We start from the raw sequence: 19,940 nt of genomic DNA, 5'->3' as shown, positions 1-19,940 counted from the left end.
ATCTAGGCCCGTGAGCCACAACTACTGAGCCTGCGCATCTGGAGCCTGTGCTCTGCAACAGGAGAGACCGCGATAGTGAGAGGCCTGTGCACCACGATGAAGAGTGGCCCCCACTTGCCACAACTAGAGAAAGCCCTCGCACAGAAACGAAGACCCAACACAGCAAAAATAAATAAATTAATTAATAAACTCCTACCCCAACATCTTCTTTAAAAAAAATGCAAATCTCCAGACTTCCCAGAAACAGGGCCTGGGAAGTTGAATTCTTAACATATTTCCTAGGAGCTAGTTAAGGATCTAGGCAGTGAATGAATTATGAATGAAAAGAAAGATGCTTCCATCAGACTTCAGCCAAATGAGACCCCCAACTGAGAACCACCCAACTGAGCCCAGTCGATCCACAAAACTGATAGAGATTATGATAAAGTGTCGATTACAATGATAGAGATTATAATTAAGACTTAACCCACTAAGGCTTGAAGTGGTTTGTTACACAGTGATAGTCACTGAAACACAACCTCAAAGCCCAGAAAAGGTGTTTCTGGTTGGCAGGGGGTTGCCTTAACCCTCTGATGTCCCAGAGATCTTCCATATGAAGCTCCACCATTTTCAATATGGGGTTTCCAAGATCACTGGGAAAAGGAAAAGAACCTGAAGAACAATGCAGAGGAGCTCTTTATGTACCAGACCTGGAAATGGGATAGATCACTTACATCCGCATTTTGGGGGCCAAAACTCATTCGCATGGTTGCACCTCACTGCATAGAAGGCTGGGAAATATAGTCCATGAGGAAGGGAAATGGGTTTAGTGAACAAGCTGGTTGGTCTGTGTCTGTCTCCTGAACTAATGTTCCTTCTAGGTCTCTTTCCCATTGGATATGGGGGTAGAAAGAACTAAACTAGACAAATCTCAGTATATTAGTCTCTTCTGGTTCAAACAGTCTTTTTAGATTGTATTTCTTTTCCCTTCTGCTGTTCCTCACCAAAATGGTATCTGGGTGTTTGGGGCTGGGGAACAGGTAACCTTGGGGCTTGGGAATAGGGAGGTCTCAGATCAACACATGCAGGTTCTAGCGAAAATTCCTGTTTTGCGTCTAGAACCAGAACCCTGGCATAGAGTCTGGTCCTTTTTGGCACTTACGGATGTTACATTCTCGACTTCAGAGGTGAAGTTGATGGTTTAGCCCATCTCTGCCTTTGGCAGCCTCTTGGATACAACCTGTGGTCACTGGCAGTTCAGGGGTCCTCTGAGGACTTCCATGTCCCCTCAGTGGGGACATAATGGAAGTTCTACTTTCCCTCAGCCCCCAGCCCCTCATGCCTCTTATAGGCTTTGGAGAACATGGAGCCCTTTGGCTTGGATCCATTAGCTTGGATATGATCTACAAAGAAAAGCGGAAGCCCAGTACAGCCTAGAAGGAAATGGAGAAGAAATAAAAAGAATCCAGGGGACCTCAGTGCTTCTCCTTAGAGCTGTCAGCATGGTTAGGTCACAGAGGATAGTACCTACTTCTCTATGGGTCCTAGCATACTACTGGGCACTTCAGTGTGTAATATTTACATAATCAGAATATATTTGCATTGAGATGGGGCTTTACATTTTTTGAAACCTCTAACAAACACAGGAGACCTAATTAGAGAAAAGTATAACTGTAATTAACCTAAATAACTTAAAAATCGTAATATAGCTAACAATTAAAAGAGGGAGGCTGAGATCGCAAAAGTATGTTAAACTTCCCAGCTATCACTGAGGCAGGACAACAGTTTGTTCTAACACAGAGAAATCAAGAACTGCAAGTATCTGTATTTAATTCAGTTGTAAGGTGACATATCCCGAAGAACAAAAACAAAAGTAACAAAAATGACAACAACAAAACTCTAGAGAGTGGGAACTGGAATGGAGGGTGAGAGAAGAGAGCCTTCAGTTTCCATCTCAGAATTTTTCATGGTTTAAATTTGAAAACTCACATGTAGAAAATACTTTAATTAGAAAACACTAATATTGAATTTCAAAATGAAACAAAACAGGGCCAGTCTTATCAATAAGGAAATGTCTAAATAAGATGTAATATAAAAGACACAGACTTACTAGAGAATGGACTTGAGGCTATGGGGAGGGGGAAGTGTAAACGGTGACAAAGCGATAAAGAGGCATGGACATATACACACTACCAAACGTAAGGTAGATAGCTAGTGGGAAGCAGCCGCATAGCACAGGGAGATCAACTCGGTGCTTTGTGACCGCCTGGAGGGGTGGGATAGGGAGGGTGGGAGGGAGGGAGACGCAAGCGGGAAGAGATATGGGAACATATGTATATATATAACTGATTCATTTTGTTGTGAAGCTGAACATACCATTGTAAAGCAATTATACTCCAATAAAGATGTTAAAAAAAAAAAAAAAGATGTAATATAGTCATCAAATTGAATATACATATTAGAGGTAAAAATGAAATAAATGTATAGATTCTGATAAGGAAGGATATACATGATGTAATGTTAGGTGATGGAAGTGAGTTACAGAATGATATAGTTAGAATATCCATTTATGTAAAAATTATAGATGTTCACATATACAGTTTTATGTCATGTGTGTAAATACACATTTGCACGTACAGGAAAAAATGTCTATAGGGATATACCCCAAACAGTTTGGAATGTGGAGAAGGGAAGACATTTATTTTTTATATTTCATACTTCTCTATTATTTTTTTACTTTTTAAAAAGCACACATATGTCTAGTTATAATTTTAAAATGTGAGCTTGCATTTTGGCACTGCCTTTTCCAAACTGTGTAATGTGGAGAAGTCACACAACCTCTCTGCACCTCGGTTTCCCCGTCTTTACACAGAACTCCCACCCTTCGCATGGTGGGGTGTGCAGATGAAATGCACGAATGTATCCTGGCAGCTTTTAGGGATTTTAGACAAATTGCACCCTTTCCTTTTTCTCCTTTCCTAGTGAGAAATGGCCATCTGGGTGACTCAGGAAGAAGGGTGAGTTGGAGGGTGGAAAGTGGAGGATGCAGGTGGAGGGAGGTTTCAGACAGACAGTATTTAAAAACAGCCCTCAGATGTATATGTACGCATTCATCTCCAGCCCCGAGATCACACCCTCCCCTTTCCTATAATTGTCTTCCCACTCCCACCCCCATCCTTTTCTTCCTAGACTCCTCTTAATCTTTATTTTAACCCAACATTATCTGTATAAAATGCTCCAAGGTTATTAAAATATTCCAAGATAGGAATAGCCTTTTTTTTAAGCTCCCCTAAGTCATCACACTAGTTAGTGATGAGTACCTGACCCATTAAGCTCCTGAAGAGTACAGACATTATTTTGTAATTTTTTCTCTAGTGCCTTACACCATGCCTGTCGCCTTGCATTTACTCAATAATGTATATTGAATGAATCCCAGGAAAAACTTTCTTGGTCCTTTCTGTAATTCTCATTGCTCCCATGCCAGAATCATAGCTAATTATACGACAAAAACATTTTCAAGGAAGTAATACATCTAAAATATTCGAGATGCATTTGTTCATTAGCACAAATGCACCTCTAATAGGTCAAAGTCCAGACTAGCGTATTGGATTAGCCATGTGTGGAAGGAGGAAAATGGAATATTTCTGAATCATTGAATTTTTTTTATATTAAAAATCTTTTATTTTTATTGTGAAAAATGCCATACAACCAAAATTATGAAAGTCTCTTAAAGAATAATTTGAAATGAAGTATTCCTACTGTGAATCATTGAATTTTTACCCCTGTAAATAATGGCTACTTTAAGCCAAATCAGTCCCAGGACTCTAAGATTCTGGCTTATGGTAACTGTTCTGAGCGTTCCTTGTTGGTCTTACATCAATGGAAAAGAGACTGAGAAGATGGCGTTTGGTTGGGACCCAGCAATCTCAACAACCAGAATCCAATTCTCCCTCAACCTTCTCCAGCCACTGAGGAAGACAGTTATCTGCACAGAGAGCAAAGTCAGACGATTTCACACTTTTTATTTCCATGAGGATTTCACCTCCACTCTCAGTTCAGACCCCAGGTGAGCTAGACTGGACCACATTGATGATGCCTTGTGGTAGTTAATGGTAGACATAGACCAAAGGACAGTGCACCATGGGAAGCAGGCTGGTGGCCTCTTCCTAAGAGCAGCTTCAAATTCTCCATGCGCTGTATCTCACCAATCCAATGTTGAGGAAAGGAGAGCCTCCCAAACAGACGCAGCCCTTCCAACACAACCCGTCAATCTCAGCATTCTTCTCCTTGGAGATGCACTGGGGGAGGGGCAGTGCAGGTGTTAGGGGAAACACTGACTGAAACCGCCTGCCCTGGCCAGTCAAGATAGTAGCCACTTGCGTGAGTTATCTTACAACAGGAAGTCCTGGTAAGCAACACGAAACTAACGAGCTACCAGCAACCGGAAAAATTCAGGAAAGGTCAAAAGGAGAGAGGAGATGCCAGTCCACATGCCCTACCAACCTCCCAGAATCCTTCTTGTTGGAATCCATCTTGGCTGAGGGATGCACGCACCACCAGGAAGGACCCTGAGTCAGAGCAGTTGGCCAGAGAAAACCCAGAAACTAACAGAATTACCACGAACCTGAGACTGTGAGCCATGCGGCAGAGCAGTTCTCCTGGGTTCACTTACCCTGCTGCTCTCCGCCCGGGCGCCCCTTCCCAATAGTCTCTTGCTTTGTGAGCACGTGTGTCTCCTCGGACAATTCATTTCTGAATGTTAGACAAGAGCCCACTCTGGGGCCCTAGAAGCAGTCCCCCGTCCTGCAACACAGGGGTGAGGAGCTCCAAGGGGCTCACACACTTGTCAGCTGGAACCTCTTGGACCACCTGGACTATCGTTGCTAGAGAAGTGGATGCAAGGAAAGGACTTAGCCTCCTGGTTTTTCAATCCAGCGTTCTTCATAGGAACTACAGAACAGCTTCCTGCTGTAAATTGTCTTCCCTACAGCTGACTCTGGAATCACTTGGTTTGGCTTTGTTGACATGACAATAATTACAGTCATTTTCATTAATTGCTCCCTATTTTAGTCTAATTTCCATGGAATATAATAAAAATTATGCACATCATTCAATGTGCCATATTAACTTCAGATTTTATTTCATTATAACACTAGATTTGGTTCACTTTTACATATTATTGCTCATGTGACTTGGTTTAATACACTTTTTTTAATAGAGAAAAAGAAATATTTCAATATGCCAAGTCAATGAAACCAGCCGAGGAAATTTATGAGGGATTGGGACCAAGAACGAAAAACTATCCTCGTTGCCTTTCTCTGTGCTTTTTGCTTTATTCTTTTCCTTTCTCCTGATCATCCTTTTTCTATTTCTCCATGCACAAGGCTCCTCCACTGGGGGCCCCTGAGTTTATATGACCTCCATTTAGGTAACCAGCCAGACTGGAGGTTCTCTTTGAATCCAACTCCAAATTCCCAGGAGAAAGAATCTGGGTAGCCCAGCTCGGTTGACTATTTCTGTGGCCAGTTAATGGGGTGAAGTAGTTCAAGAAAAACTTTAGGGCCTCCCAACCTCTGGCTGGGTGGGTGACAGTAGGGGTGAAAGAGCTCTCAACTTCTTTAAGTCTTTCTGTAAACTGGGAGTGTGGGTGATAACGTACCAAACTTTTCTTTTAGGGTGTTGGTGAGTGTTGCAAGGGGCAGGGTTCACAGAGTATTTTTGCACGTTCCTGGCACACAGAAAACACTGAATATAATGTTTACCATTATTGTTGTTGGTATTATCTCTTTGGGTCCTTAAACCATTTATTTTGAGCTGTGGGGGCAGATATGATTTGAAAACCCATAAACCACACCTAAAGGTTTATACAAAAAATCTGAGAAGCTTGAAGAAATCATCTAAAAAAGCTATATTTATTCCCTTCCCAAACTCGCCAAAACTGAACCGCAGTTAAGGCATCTTTACAAATTAGATCCAATTTTGGAGAGCTTTGAAAACGTGCAATGTAATATTCCACTAATCCAGCAGGAGGCATGCTTCACAAATGTAAATGCTCTGTACTGCAGAGACCTTGCTCTGTGAAAAGCAAAGGCGATTCCAATGAACCAACTTCAATATAGCAACTGTTGCCTTTCAGTAAAGCAGTAACACTACTATCTTCAAGAAATGTAGGAAGGGGAGACCTTCAAGATGGCGGAGGAGTGAGATGTGGAGATCACCTTTCTCCCCACAAATACATGAGAAATACATCTACATTTGGAACAACTCCTACAGAACATCTACTGAATGCGGGCAGAAGACCTCAGACCTCCCAAAAGGCAAGAAACTCCCCACGTACCTGGATAAGGCAAAAGAAGAAAAAACAGAGACAAAAGAATAGGGACGGGACCTGCACCAGTGGGAGGGAGCTGTGAAGGAGGAAAGGTTTCCACACACTAGAAGCCCTTTCGCGGGCGGAGACTGCGGGTGGCGGAGGGGGGAAGCTTCGGAGCCGCGGAGGAGAGCACAGCCACAGGGGTGTGGAAGGCAAAGCAGAAAGATTCCCGCACAGAGGACTGGTGCCGACCAGCACTCACCAGCCCGATAAGCTTTTCCGCTCACCCGCCGGGGTAGGCGGGGCTGGGAGCGGAGGCTCGGGCTTCGGTCGGATCGCAGGAAGAGGACTGGGGTTGGCTGCGTGAACACAGCCAGAAGGGGTTAGTGCACCACAGCTAGCCGGAAGGGAGTCCGGGGAAAAGTCTGGACCTGCCAAAGAGGCAACAGACTTTTCCTTCCCTCTTTGTTTCCTGGTGCGCGAGGAGAGGGGATTAAGAGCGCCGCTTAAAGGAGCTCCAGAGACGGGCGTGAGCCGCGGCTATCAGTGCAGACCCCAGAGACGGACATGAGACTCTAAGGCTACTGCTGCCGCCACCAAGAAGCCTGTGTGCGAGCACAGGTCACCATCCACACCTCTCCTCCCGGGAGCCTGTGCAGCCCACCACTGCCAGGGTCCGGGATCCAGGGACAACTTCCCCAGGAGAATGCACAGTGCGCCTCACGCTGGTGCAACGTCACGCCGGCCTCTGCCGCCGCAGGCTCGCCCCGCATCCACACCCCTCCCTCCCCCCCGGCCTGAGTGAGCCAGAGCCCCCGAATCAGCTGCTCCTTTAACCCTGTCCTGTCTGAGCGAAGAACAGACGCCCTCAGACGACCTCCACGCAGAGGTGGGGCCAAATCCAAAGCTGAGCCCCTGGGAGCTGTGAGAACAGAGAAGAGAAAGGGAACTCTCTCCCAGCAGCCTCAGGAGCAGCGGATTAAATCTCTACAATCAACTCGATGTACACTGCATCTGTGGAATATGTGAATAGACAACAAATCATCCCATATTGAGGAGATGGACTTTAGGAGGAACAATATATATATATATTTCCTTTTTCTCTTTTTGTGTTTATGTGTATGCTTATTTGTGTGATTTTGTACGTATATCTTTGCTTTCACCATTTGTCCTAGTGTTCTGTCTGTCCATTTTTTGTGGGTTTTTTAAATATAGTTTTTAACACTTGTTATCATTGGTGGATTTGTTTTTTGGTTTGGTTGCTCTCGTCTTTTTTTTTAATTACTTTAAAATTTTTTATTTTTAATAATTTTTTATTTCAATAACTTTATTTTATTATATTTTTTTCTTTTTTTCTCCCTTTTCTTCTGAGCCATGTGGCTGACAGGGTCTTGGTACTCTGGCCGGGTGTCAGGCCTCTGCTTCTGAGGTGGGAGAGCCGAGGTCAGGACATTCGTCCACCAGAGACCTCCTGGCTCCACATATTATCAAATGGCAAAAGCTCCCCCAGAGATCTCCATCTCAATGCTAAGACCCAGGTCCACTCAATGACCAGCAAGCTACAATGCTGGACATGCAATTCCAAACAACTAGCAAGACAGGAACACAACCCCACCCACTAGCAGAGAGGCTGCCTAAAATCATAATAAGGTCACAGACACCCCAAAACACACCACGGGACGTGGTCCTGCCCACAAGAAAGACAAGACCCAGCCTCATCCACCAGAACACAGGCACCAGTCCCCTCCACCAGGAAGCCTACACAACCCACTGAACCAACCTTACCCACTGGGGTCAGACACCAAAAACAATGGGAACTACAAACCTGCAGCCTGCAAAAAGGAGACCCCAAACACAATAAGTTGAGCAAAACAAGAAGACAGAGAAACACACAGCAGATGAAGTAGCAAGTTAAAAACCCACCAGACCAAACAAATGAAGAGGAAATAGGCAGTCTACCTGAAAAAGAATTCAGAGTAATGATAGTAAAGATGATCCAAAATCTTGGAAATAGAATGGAGAAAATACAAGAAACGTTTAACAAGGACCTAGAAGAACTAAAGAGCAAACAATGATGGAGAAGCAGGAAGAACTACAATCCTGCACACTATGGAACAAAAACTACATTCACAGAAAGATAGACAAGATGAAAAGGCAGAGGGCTATATACCAGATGAATGAACAAGATAAAACCCAGAAAAAAAACTAAATGAAGTGGAGATAGGCAACGTTCCAGAAAAAGAATTCAGAATAATGATAGTGAAGATGATCCAGGACCTCGGAAAAAGAATGGAGGCAAAGATTGAGAAGATGCAAGAATGGTTTAACATAGACCGAGAATAATTAAAGAACAAACAAACAGAGATGAACAATACAATAACTGAAATGAAAACTACATCAGAAGGAATCAGTAGCAGAATAACTGAGGCAGAAGAACGGATAAGTGACCTGGAAGACAGAATGGTGGAATTCACTGCTGTGGAACAGACTAAAGAAAAAATGAAAAGATATGAAGACAGCCTAAGAGACCTCGGGGACAACATTAAACGCAACAACATTCGCATTATAGGAGTCCCAGAAGTAGAAGAGAGAGAGAAAGGACCAGAGAAAATATTTGAAGAGATTATAGTTAAAAACTTCCCTAACACGAGAAAGGAAATAGCCACCCAAGTCCAGGAAGCGCAGCGAGTCCTGTACAGGATAAAAGTAAGGAGAAACACACCGAGATGTAGAAACCTAATTGGCAAAAATTAAAGACAAAGAAAAATTACTGAAAGCAGCAAGGGAAAAATGACAAATAACAGACAAGGGAAGTCCCATAAGGTTAACAGCTGATTTCTCAGCAGAAACTCTACAAGCCATAGGGGAGTGGCATGATATACTTAAAGTGATGAAAGGAAAGAACGTACAATCGTGATTACTCTAACCGGCAAGGATCTCCTTCAGATTCAATGGAGAAATCAAAAGCTTTACAGACAAGCAAAAGCTAAGAGAATTCAGCACCACCAAACCAGCTTTACAACAAATGCTACAGGAACTTCTTTAAGTGGGAAACACAAGAGAAGAAAAGGACCTACAAAAACAAACCCAAAACAATTAAGAAAATGGTCATAGGAACATACATATCAATAATTACCTTAAATGTGAATGGATTAAAGGCTCCAACCAAAAGACACAGGCTAGCTGAATGATTACAAAAACAAGACCCATATATATGCTGTCTACAAGAGACCCACTTCAGATCTAGGGACACATACAGACTGAAAGTAAGGGGATGGAAAAAGATACTCCATGCAAATGGAAATCAAAAGAAAGCTGGAGTAGCAATACTCATATCAGATAAAATAGACTTTAAAATAAAGATTGTTACAAGAGACAAGGAAGGACACTACATAATGATCAAGGGATGAATCCAAGAAGAATATATAACAAGCATAAATATATATGCACCCAACATAGGAGCACCTCAATACATAAGGCAACTGCTAACAGCTGTAAAAGAGGAAATCGACAGTAACACAATCATAGTAGGGGATTTTAACACCTCACTTACACCAATGGAAAGATCATCCAAAATGAAAATAAATAAGGAAACAGAAGCTTTAAATGACACAATAGAACAGATAGATTTAATTGATATTTATAGGACATTCCATCCAAAAACAGCAGATTACACTTTCATCTTAAGTGCGCACGGAACATGCTCCAGGATACACCACATCTTGGGTCACAAATCAAGCCTCAGTAAATTTAAGAAAATTGAAATCATATCTATTCTGACCACAACACTATGAGATTAGAAATGAATTACAGTTAAAAAAACGTGAAAAACACAAACACATGGAGACTAAACAATACGTTACTAAATAACCAAGAGATCACTGAAGAAATCAAAGGGGAAATCAAAAAATACCTGGAGACAAATGACAATGAAAATGATCCAAAACCTATGGGATGCAGCAAAAGCAGTTCTAAGAGGGAAGTTTATACATATACAAGCCTAACTCAAGAAACAAGAAAAATCTCAAGTAAACAATCTAACCTTACACCTAGAGGAACTAGAGAAAGAAGAACAAACAAAACTCAAAGTTAGCAGAAGGAAAGAAATCATAAAGATCAGAGCAGAAAAAAATAAATAAATAAAATAGAAACAAAGAAAACAATAGCAAAGATCAATAAAACTAAAAGCTGGTTCTTTGAGATGATAAATGAAATTGATAAGCCAGACTCATCAAGAAAAAGAGGGAGAGGACTCAAATCAATAAAACTAGAAATGAAAAAGGAGAAGTTACAACAGACACTGCAGGAATACAAAGCATCCTAAGAGACTACTACAAGCAACTCTATGCCAATAAAATGGACAACCTGGAAGAAATGGACAAATCTTAGAAAGGTATAACCTTCCAAGACTGAACCAGGAAGAAAGAAAATATGAACAGACCAATCACAAGTAATGAAATTGAAACTGTGATTAAAAATCTTCCACCAAACAGAAGTTCAGGACCAGATGGCTTCACAAGTGAAGTCTATCAAACATTTAGAGAAGAGCTAACACCCATCCTTCTCAAACTCTTCCAAAAAATTGCAGAGGAAGGAACACTCCCAAACTTATTCTATGAGGCCACCATCACCCTGATAACAAAATCAGACAAAGATACTACAAAAAAAGAAAATTCCAGACCAATATCACTGGTGAATATAGATGCAAATATCCTCAACAAAATACAAGCAAACAGAATCCAACAACACATTAAAAGGATCATACACCATGATCAAGTGGGATTTATCCCAGGGATGCAAGGATTCTTCAATATATGCAAATGAATCAATGTGATACACCATATTAACAAATTGAAAAACAAAAACTATATGATCATCTCAATAGATGCAGAGAAAGCTTTTGATAAAATTCAACACCCATTTATGATAAAAACTCTCCAGAAAGTGGGCATAGAGGGAAACTACCTCAACATAATAAAGGCCATATATGACAAACCCACAGCAAGCATCATTCTCAATGGTGAAAAACGGAAAGCATTTTTTCTAAGATCAGGAACGAGACAAGGATGTCCACTCTCACCACTATTATTCAACATAGTTTTGGAAGTCCTAGCCATGGCATTCAGAGAAGAAAAAGAAGTAAAAGGAATACAAATTGGAAAAGAAGAATTAAAACTGTCACTGTTTGCAGATGACATGATACTATACATAGAGAATCCTAAAGATGCCACCAGAAAGCTACAAGAGGTAATCAATGAATTTGGTAAAGTTGCAGGATACAAAATTAATGCATAGAAATCTCTTGCATTCCTATACACTAATGATGAAAAATCTGAAAGAGAAATTATGGAAACACTGCCATTTACCATTGCAACAAAAAGAATAAAATACCTAGGAATAAACCTACCTAGGGAGACAAAAGACCTGTTTGCAGAAAACTGTAAGACACTGACGTAGGAAATTAAAGATGATACTAACAGATGGAGAGATATACCATGTTCTTGGATTGGAAGAATCAATACTGCGAAAATGACTCTACTACCCAAAGCAATCTACAGATTCGATGCAAGCCCTATCAAATTACCAATGGCATTTTTTTACAGAACTAGAACAAATCATCTTAAAATTTGTATGGAGGCACAAAAGACCCCAAATAGCCAAAGCAGTCTTGAGGAAAAAAAACGGAGCTGTAGGAATCAGACTCTCTGACTTCAGACTATACTACAAAGTTACAGTAATCAAGACAATATGGTACTGGCACAAAAACAGAAACATAGATCAATGGAACAAGATAGAAAGCCCAGAGATAAACCCATGCACCTATGGTCAACTAATCTATGACAAAGGAGGCAAAGATATACAGTGGAGAAAAGACAGTGTCTTCAATAAGTGGTGCTGGGAAAAGTGGACAGCTACATGTCAAAGAATGAAATTAGAATACTCCCTAACACCATACACAAAAATAAACTCAAAATGGATTCGAGACTTAAATGTAAGGCCAGACACTATAAAACTCTTAGAGGAAAACATAGGAAGAACACTCTTTGACTTAAATCACAGCAAGTTCTTTGTTGATCCACCTCCTAGTGTAATCAGAATAAAGACAAAAATAAACAAATGGGACCTAATGAAACTTCAAAGCTTTTGCACAGCAAAGGAATCAATAAACAAGACGAAAAGACAACCCTCAGAATGGGAGAAAATATTTGCAAAGGAATCAACGGACAAAAGATTAATCTCCAAAGTATATAAATAGCTCATGCAGCTCAATATTAATGAAACAAACAATCCAATCCATAAATGGGCAGAAGACCTAAATAGACATTTCTCCAAAGAAGACATACAGATGGCTAAGAAACACATGAAAAGCTGCTCAACATCACTAATTATTAGAGAAATGCAAATCAAAACTGCAATGAGGTATCACCTCAGACCAGTTAGAATGGGCATCATCAGAAAATCTACAAACAACAAATGCTGGAGAGGGTGTGTAGAAAAAGGAACCCTCTTGCACTGTTGGTGGGAATGTACATTGATACAGCCACTATGGAGAACAGTATGGAGGTTCCTTGAAAAACTAAAAATAGAATTACCATATGATCCAGCAATCCCAATACTGGGCACATACCCAGAGAACACCATAATTCAAAAAGACATATGCACCCCAATGTTCACTGCAGCACTATTTACAATAGCCAGGTCATGGAAGCAACCTAAATGCCCATTGACAGACGACTGGATAAAGAAGATGTGGTACATATATACAATGGAATATTAGTCAGCCATAGAAAGGAATGCAATTGAGTCATTTGTGGGGACGTGGATGGATCTAGAGACTGTCATACAGAGTGGAGTAAGTCAGAAAGATAAAAACAAATATCGTATATTAACGCATGTATGTGGAACCTAGAAAAATGGTAGAGGTTAACTGGTTTGCAGGGCAGAAGTAGAGACACAGAAGTAGAGAACAAACTTATGGACACCAAGCAGGGAAAACCGCGGTGGGGTGGGGATGGCGGTGTGCTGAATTGGGCCATTAAGATTGACATGTATACACTGATGTGTATAAAACTGATGACTAATAAGAACCTGCAGTATAAACAAACAAACAAACAAAATAACTAATACTAAACTTTCTTTGGGTTATTTGTGTGGAAATATGTTAATATAAATGTTTCAGACATCACATGAAATTCTAAAAATCTTATATGCTCTGGTATAATGTTATAAGTCATAATTCTAGTTATTACTTTAAAATGTATATCTCAGAAATAACTAAATTTCCTTGTCAATTGCATTATTATGAACTTTCATCAAATCTTTAACCGTGGTCATTTTTAAGTCTAGTCATTTACAGACAGTTCTGGGTGGACTCTGATGCTTTTGCAAATATGTTCCTATAAAAGGGTTTCATCTTCAAGGAATTCATGGAAAAGACTCTGACAAGTACAGGTTTCTGGTAACTGATTTTACTGCTGAACTGAATGAATACACATTTCCAGAACTCTAATGGAAAACTGATGAATTCATAACAGTGCTAACAAAAGATCAAGATGAAAAAAAAATTAATTACATGGCACTGAGTGAACTGATGAGGATGATTATAATTTTTGTGACTTCCTGTTTGAATAAAAAAAAAATCCCACAAGGATTAAGAGGCAAAAAATATACAAATCAATTTTCACTGCAAAGTAAAGGAGCTGTTACAGTGGAGGATTACGGGACTGAATGTCAATATTATGACATAGTATGAGTGTGTTTCGTATTTGGTAATTGCAATCATTCTTGCTTTTTTTGTGGTCATCCATTTACAATGCTTGGTGTCAGTTTATTTATCATTTGTAAAAATAAAATACAGTGTGTGTGTGGAAAAAAAATAACAATGATGAACAACACAATAAATGAAATTAAAAATTCTCTAGAAGGAATCAATAGCAGAAAAACTGAGGCAGTAGAATGGATAAGTGACCTGGAAGATAAAATATTGGAAATAACTGCTGCAGAGCAGAATAAAGAAAAAACAATGAAAAGAATGCAGGACAGTCTCAGAGACTTCTGGGACAACATTAAATGCACCAACATTTGAATTATAGGGGTCCTAGAAGAAGAGAGAAAGGGACTGAAAAAATATTTGAAGAGATTACAGTTGAAAACTCCCCTAATATGGGAAAGGAAATAGTCAGTCAAGCCCAGGAAGCACAGAAAGTCCCATACAGGATAAATCCAAGGAAAAACACATCAAACCACATATTAATCAAATTATCAAAAATTAAATACAAAGAAAAATATTAAAAGCAGTAAGGAAAAAAACAACAAATAACATACAAGGGAATCCCCATAAGGTTAACAGCTGATCTTTCAGCAGAAATTCTGCAAGCCAGAAGGGAGTGGGAGGACATATTAAAAGTGATGAAAGAGAAAAACCTACAAGCAAGATTACTCCACCCAGAAAGGACCTCATTCAGATTCAATGGAGAAGTTAAAATCTTTACAGACAAGCAAAAGCTAAGAGAATTCAGCACCACCAAACCAGCTTTACAACAAATGCTAAAGGAACTTCTCTAAGCAGGAAACACAAGAGAAGCAGAAGACCTACAATAACAAACCCAAAACAATTAAGAAAATTGTAAGAGGAACATATATATCAATAGTTACCTTAAATGTATATGGATTAAATGCTCCCACCAAAAGACATAGACTGGCTGAATGGATACAAAAACAAGACCTGTATATATGCTGTCTACAAGAGACCCACTTCAGACCTAGGGACACATACAGACTGAAAGTGAGGGATGGAAAAAGATACTCCATGCAAATGGAAATCAAAAGAAAGCTGGAGTAGCAATTCTCATATCAGGCAAAATATACTTTAAAATAAAGACTACTATAAGAGACAAAGAAGGACACTACATAATGATCAAGGGATCAATCTAAGAAGAAGATATGACAATTGTAAATATTTATGCACCCAACATAGGAGCACCTCAATACATAAGGGAAATGCTAACAGCCATAGAAGGGGAAATCAACAGTAACACAATCATAGCAGGGGACTTTAATACCCCACTTTCACCAATGGACAGATCATCCAAAATAAAAATAAATAAGGAAACACAAGCTTTAAATGACACATTAGACAAGATGGACTTAACTGATATTTATACGACATTCCATCCAAAACCAACAGAATACACTTTCTTCTCACATGCTCATGGGACATTCTCCAGGATAGATCATATCTTGGGTCACAAATCAAGCCTTGGTAAATTTAAGAAAATTGAAATCGTATCACGTATCTTTTCTGACCACAATGCTATTAGACTAGATATCAGTTACAGGAAAAAAATCTGTAAAAAAAATACAAATACATGGAAACTAAACAATACACTATGTAATAACCAAGAGATCACTGAAGAAATCAAAGAGGAAATCAAAAAATATCTAGGAACAGATGACAATGAAAGCATGACGACCCAAAACCTATGGGATGCAGCAAAAGCAGTTCTAAGAGGGAAGTTTATAGCAATACAATCCTACCTCAAGAAACAAGAAACATCTCAAATAAACAACCTAACATTACACCTAAAGCAATTGGAGAAAGAAGAACAAAAAACCCCCAAAGTTAGTGGAAGGAAAGAAATCATAAAGATCAGATCAGATATTAATGAAAAAGAAATGATAGCAAAGATCAATAAAAGTAAAAGCTGGTTCAATGAGAAGATAAACAAAATTGATAAGTCATTAGCCAGACTCATCAAGAAAAAAAGGGAGAAGACTCAAATCAATAGAATTAGAAATGAAAAAGGAGAAGTAACAACTGACACTGAAGAAATACAAAGGATCATGATAGATAACTACAAGCAACTCTATGCCAATAAAATAGACAACCTGGAAGAAACTGACACATTCTTAGAAAAGCACAACCTTCTGAGACTGAACCAGGAAGAAACAGAAAATACAAACAGACCAATCACAAGCACTGAAATTGAGAATGTGATTAAAAATCTTCCAACAAACAAAAGCCCAGGACCAGATGGCTTCACAGGTGAGTTCTATTAAACATTTAGCGAAGAGCTAACACGTGTCCTTCTCAAACTCTTCCAAAGTATAGCAGAGGAAGGAACACTCCCAACACATTCTATGAGGCCACCATCACCCTGATACCAGGAAAACTAAAAAAAAGAAAACTACAGGCCAATATCACTGATGAATATAGATGCAAAAATCCTCAGTAAAATACTAGCAAATGGAATCCAACAGCACAGTAAAAGGATCATACACCATGATGAAGTGGGGTTTAGCCCAGTAATGCAAGGATTCTTCAATATATGCAAATCAATCTATGTGATACACCATATTAACAAATTGAAGGAGAAAAACCATATGATCATCTCAATAGATGCAGAGAAAGCTTTTGATAAAATTCAACACCCAATTATGATAAAAACCCTCCAGAAAGTAGGCATAGAGGGAACTTACCTCAACATAATAAAGGCCACATATGATAAACCCACGGTCAACATCGTCCTCAATGGTGAAAAACTGAAACCATTTCCACCAAGATCAGGAACAAGACAAGGTTGCCCAGTCTCAGCACTATTATTCAACATAGTTTTGGAAGTTTTAGCCACAGAAATCAGAGAAGAAAAAGAAATAAAAGGAATCCAAATCAGAAAAGAAGTAGTAAAACTGTCACTTTTGCAGATGACATGATACTATACATACAGAATCCTAAAGAGGCTACCAGAAAACTACTAGAGCTAATCAATGAATCTGGTAAAGTAGCAGGATACAAAATTAATGCACAGAAATCTCCTGCATTCCTATACACTAATGATGAAAACTCTGAAAGAGAAATTAAGGAAACACTGCCATTTACCATTGCAACAAAAAGAATAAAATGCCTAGGAATAAACCTACCTAAGGAGACAAAAGACCTGTATGCAGAAAACTATAAGACACTGATGAAAGAAATTAAAGGTGATACAAATAGTTGGAGAGATATACCATGTTCTTGGATTGGAAGAATCAACATTATGAAAATGACTATATTACCCAAAGCAATCTACAGATTCAGCGCAATCCCTATCAAACTACCAATGGCATTCTTCACAGAACTGGAACAAAAAATTTCACAATTTGTATGGAAACACAAAAGACCCCGAATAGCCAAAGCAATCTTGAGAAAGAAAAACGGACCTGGAGGAATCAGGCTCTCAGACTTCAGACTTTACTACAAAGCTACAGTAATCAAGACAGTATGGTACTGGCACAAAAACAGAAATACAGATCAATGGAACAGGATAGAAAGCCCAGAGGTAAATCCACACATCTATGGTCACCTTATTTTTGATAAAGGAGGCAAGAATATACAATGGAGAAAAGACAGTCTCTTCAATAAGTGTTGCTGGGAAAACTGGATAGCTACATGTAAAAGAATGCAATTAGAACACTCCCTAACACCATACACAAAAATAAACTCCAGGTGCCTTAAATACCTAAATGTAAGGCCAGACACTGTAAAACTCTTAGAGGAAAACATAGGCTGAACACTCTATGACGTAAATCACAGCAAGATCCCTTTTGACTCACCTCCTAGAGAAATGGAAATAATAACAGAAATAAACAAATGGGACCTAAGGAAACTTAAAAGCTTTTGCACAACAAAGGAAAACATAAGCAAGAAGAAAAGAACCCTCAGAATGGGAGAAAATATTTTCAAATGAAGCAACTGACAAAGGATTAATCTCCAAAATTTATAAGCAGCTCATGCAGCTCAATATCAAAAAAATAACCCAATCCAAAAATGGGCCAAAAACCTAAATGGGCATTTCTCCAAAGAAGATATACAGATTGTCAACAAACACATGAAAGGATGCTCAACATCACTAATCATTAGAGAAATGCCAATCAAAACTACAATGAGGTATCACGTCACACCAGTCAGAATAGTCATCATCAAAAAATCTACAAACAGTAAATGCTGGAGAGGGTGTGGAGAAAAGGGAACCCTCTTGCACTGTTGGTGGGAATGTGAATTGATACAGCCACTATGGAGAACAGTATGGAGGTTCCTTAAAAAACTACAAATAGAACTACCATATGACCTAGAAATCCGACTACTGGGCATATATCCTTAGAAAATCATAATTCAAAAAGAGTCATGTACCACAATGTTCATTGCAGCACTATTTACAATAGCCAGGACATGGAAGCAACCTAAGTGTCCATCAACAGATGAATGGATAGAGAAGATGTGGCACATATATACAATGGAATATTACTCCACCATAAAAAGAAATGAAATTGAGTTATTTGTAGTGAGGTAGGTGGAAGTAGAGTCTGTCATACAGAGTGAAGTACGTCAGAAAGAGAAAGACAAATACCATATGCTAACACATATATATGGAATTAAAAAAAAAATGGTTCTGAACAACCTAGGGGCAGGACAGGAATAAAGATGCAGAGGTAGAGAATGGACTTGAGGCCACAGGGAGGGGTAAGGGTAAGCTGGGACCAAGTGAGAAAGTGGCATGGACATACATACACTACCAAATGTAAAATAGATAGCTAGTGGGAAGCAGCTGCATAACACAGGGAAATCAGCTCAGTGCTTTGTGACCACCTAGAGGGGTGGTATAGGGAGGGTGGGAGGGAGACGCAAGAGGGAGGGGATATGGGGATATATGTATACATATAGCTGATTCACTTTGTTATACAGCAGAAACTAACACAATATTGTAAAGCAATTATACTCCAATAAAGATGTTTTAAAAAATAAATAAAAGGAAATGTAGGAAATAAAAATCACCAAAACATCTTTAAGACCAAGCAGAATTCCTGGCTGTGTGACCACAGGAGCTTCTTGTCACCTGCCAGGTCTGGTTGACTAAAAGCTTGGGAAATAAACAAAAGTCATTACTAGTGTACCCAACCACCCTTCTCTTTACCTTCTGGTCTTCTGCCCCCTTTCTCCCTGTGTCTCCCTACTTCTTATTTGTCCCCTTATCCTATGAAAATGTATCTTCAGGAAAAATAACTGTGATTTAAATTTTAAAGAAATAAAAATCCTAGCAATTTTAGCTCACTGCCCACACAGTCAAGAGAGTGACAGTTCCTAAAAATGGCATTTGGATTTTCAGATGCCCTCCCAGGACTATGTTAAGGTGCGTAGAGTATTAGTGGTTTAGAGCAAGGCCATTGAAGCCAGATAGGTCTGGGTTTGCATCCTGGCTTCGGTTATATACATATTACTATCTCTGTGAGCAGCTAAGTAACCTTGGGCTAGTTACTAGGTTTTCTCCTTATCTGCGAAATGGGGATAATCATAAAACCTGTCTTAGTGTTTCATGGGGATTAAAAAGGATACTGCATGTAAAGTGTATCGTTTTCGGCACATAAAACACATTTAGTAGTATTTGCTATTATACTGTAAGCTTTATGGCAGTGACATTACATTAATGAATTACTATGGTGATATATGTTACAGTACTTTATTATTATATTTTTATAATGGTCTCATATTACCCCACTCATGAACAAAACGTAATAATTTGCCTTAGACATGTTGCCTTTAGGCCTGAACTGGATGAAGACAGCACATTTTAAATGGAACACCCATATGTTAGAGAGAACATAGAAGAAAATG

At 39.3% G+C, this 19,940-nt stretch overlaps 1 protein-coding gene across 1 annotated transcript in view; it reads right to left on the bottom strand.

Moving 5' to 3' along the window:
- Positions 1-19,940, bottom strand: part of STK39 (serine/threonine kinase 39) — a 476,424-nt gene that overhangs the window by 377,489 nt on the left and 78,995 nt on the right. The gene's annotated exons all lie outside the window — the stretch shown is intronic.

The sequence above is a fragment of the Aethalodelphis obliquidens genome, unplaced genomic scaffold, assembly GCF_003676395.1.
Source record: "Aethalodelphis obliquidens isolate GAN/ISIS:26980383/991018 unplaced genomic scaffold, ASM367639v1 scaffold2, whole genome shotgun sequence".
NCBI classification, from domain to species: domain Eukaryota; kingdom Metazoa; phylum Chordata; class Mammalia; order Artiodactyla; family Delphinidae; genus Aethalodelphis; species Aethalodelphis obliquidens.
The sequence above is the reverse complement of the archived record's forward strand: the minus strand, read 5'-3'. Positions and strand labels throughout refer to the sequence as shown.